Raw genomic sequence first — 2,404 nt, 5'->3', positions numbered from 1 at the left:
GCATGGCCCTTGCTATCTAGTAGCTTATGAGGGAGCATAGACAAAGAGAAAATTTCAGTGCAGCAAGTGCTCAGACAGCATGAGTACATAGAGTATTCGATCTTGTCCAAGAGGGAGAGTATATTTGTGTAAAGCTAAGCTGTAAGAAAGAGAGCTCAAGGACGTGGTTCTATAGTGTAGCGGTTGGCACATCTGCTTTACACGTAGAAGGTCCTGGGTTTGCGCCCCAGTGGAGCCACAGTCCATGGTCTATGGCCATGCCACCCTGAACGAGCCTGATCCTGTCTGATCTCGGAAGCTAAGCAGGGTGGGGCCTGGTTAGTACTTGGATGGGAGACCACCTAGGAAGACCAGGTGCTGCAGGCATAAATAATAATAATAATAAAGAAAGAAAGAGAGCTCAAATATTTAAAGACTATGGAAGTGTATTTTTCTTTCACCTATAACTTCTGAAGTGAATAGTCGTGTTAGTAATGTAGGCTGACTCCTATAACAAACAATTCCCAAACCCAAGGGACTATGAACAATAAAATGCTTATTTCTTGCTCACATCATCATTCAATCAGGTGAATAGACAAGTAGCCTTTCTTGTGGTCATTTAGAGACCTAGACTTTCTGACTCTGTTTGAGTGATCATGTATACATGAAGTTGGGACAAATGAATGGATTTTAGGGGATGACTGCTGCCACAGAGATCCATTCATGGCATCATATAGCTGGAGACCAGAACATGGCAGGAGAGGATGACAAGAGATGAGGCAAGGAGAGGCTAGATCATAAAGGGCCTTAAATGCCAGGTTAAGGAGGCTGGACATATGAATATTATTGAGTAGAGGTAGGAACAGAATATTATTTTAAAAAAACTTTTGAAGAACACTCTGCCTGTAATATAGAGAGAATTTTGGAAGGAAGTAAAAGGATACCTTTTAGAATCAAATCTATTTCAGTAATCCAGGCCGAAGTTGATGGTTTGAATCGAGGCAGTGTCAATGGGAAAGGAGAAAATTAGATGGGCCTGGAGAGTGTCTTCAGGACTTTCAGATTGATGGACTAGGGAGAACTGGCAAGGATGAAGGTAGGGACCAGGATGACATCCTGCCAACCATTCTCTGAAATGGGTAACCTGAAAGAGGAGGGTTTAGGGGGTGGGCCGAGGTGGGGGATTATGAGTTCAAGTTTGGCTACATTGAGTTTTAGGTGACTCTGGGGTTTTTCAATGATACCCTCCAGCTGGTCTTTGGAGATAGAGGCATGAATTTCAGATGAGAAAGAGCTATAATAGAAGCGAGGTTTCACAATGTATACATGACAGAACAACAGGAGTCACTACAATAGCAAAGTAGAATGAGACTAGAGTAGACCCAGGACAGAGCCTGGTGGAGCCTCAGTGAGAATCAGTGAACATCAGGTGTGAGAGAGACCACAAAAGGAGCCTTAGAAGAGTAGCCAGAGGAGTCAGGTGGCAAGAGAGTGCAGTGTCAGAGAAGCTACGGAAAGAGTTGATTTCAAAAAGGAGGATGTGGTCAACAGTGTCATGTAAGAGAAATTGCAAAAAGCATTTATCAACAGTGATATTGCAAAGATCAGTTTGGATGGTGGGGGCAGAAGCCACACTGGGTGGACTGACAGAGTGAAGGCTATGGAGGGCAGATCACCAGTGCAGATCACACTCTCAAAAAGTCAGATTTCAAAGAGGTTGGGAGAAAGAAGCTTGATGGAATGCGAGGCTGGGGAAGTTTGCTTTATGGAAGTGAAGGGAGAAACCTATGCATGATCACCAATGAGAAGTCGAGTTTGGGTAAAGGCAAAAGTGAGAAAAGACATCATTGATGGAGGTGGGAAAAGAATCAAGAGCATCTATGGATGGGATTAGTCTTAAATATAAGTTCCCTTCCCCATAAATAATTTCCTTTAGTGTACAACTCTAAATATTAGAACTATGTTTCTTATTACTGAAGGGAAATGTGTTTGCTTGTAACTCTTATCTAGGTCTTATTTCTGCTTCCTCAGCTCTTATGGGGCTGCAATCCTGTTTCCTTTTTCAGTTTCTTTTATAAATAACCAAAATTCCTTCAAGCATTTTTCATATGAGTCAATTTCATGGTTTCATTTGAGCAATGTTCAGCTTAAAATGTCAAACCCTGAACTGCTAAAAAATATTCCAGATGCGGTTTGGCGCATGCGGCACCAAGCCCACTGTTCATGTTTTCTTTCTTGATCTGGACACTATATATTTATTATTGCTCTATAAATTGCATTTTGAGCTTTTTTTTTAAAAAAAAAATCACATTATACAAACATTACTTATTGTGCTTATAAACAATTAAAACCCCCAAGTCTTTTTCCAGGAACTACTTTTAAGCCAGCTCTCCTACGTTAAAAGCTAAGTATGTCTCTCAGTTTC

The 2,404-nt window shown here is 41.3% G+C and overlaps 1 pseudogene; it reads left to right on the top strand.

The window, feature by feature from the left end:
* Nucleotides 1–247: 247 nt before the first annotated feature.
* Nucleotides 248–366, top strand: LOC112479570 (annotated as a pseudogene).
* Nucleotides 367–2,404: the final 2,038 nt, after the last annotated feature.

This window comes from Pteropus alecto, unplaced genomic scaffold, assembly GCF_000325575.1.
Source record: "Pteropus alecto unplaced genomic scaffold, ASM32557v1 scaffold23, whole genome shotgun sequence".
Lineage (NCBI taxonomy): Eukaryota > Metazoa > Chordata > Mammalia > Chiroptera > Pteropodidae > Pteropus > Pteropus alecto.
Note: the sequence above shows the minus strand (reverse complement) of the source record. Positions and strands in the feature narration are given on the sequence as shown.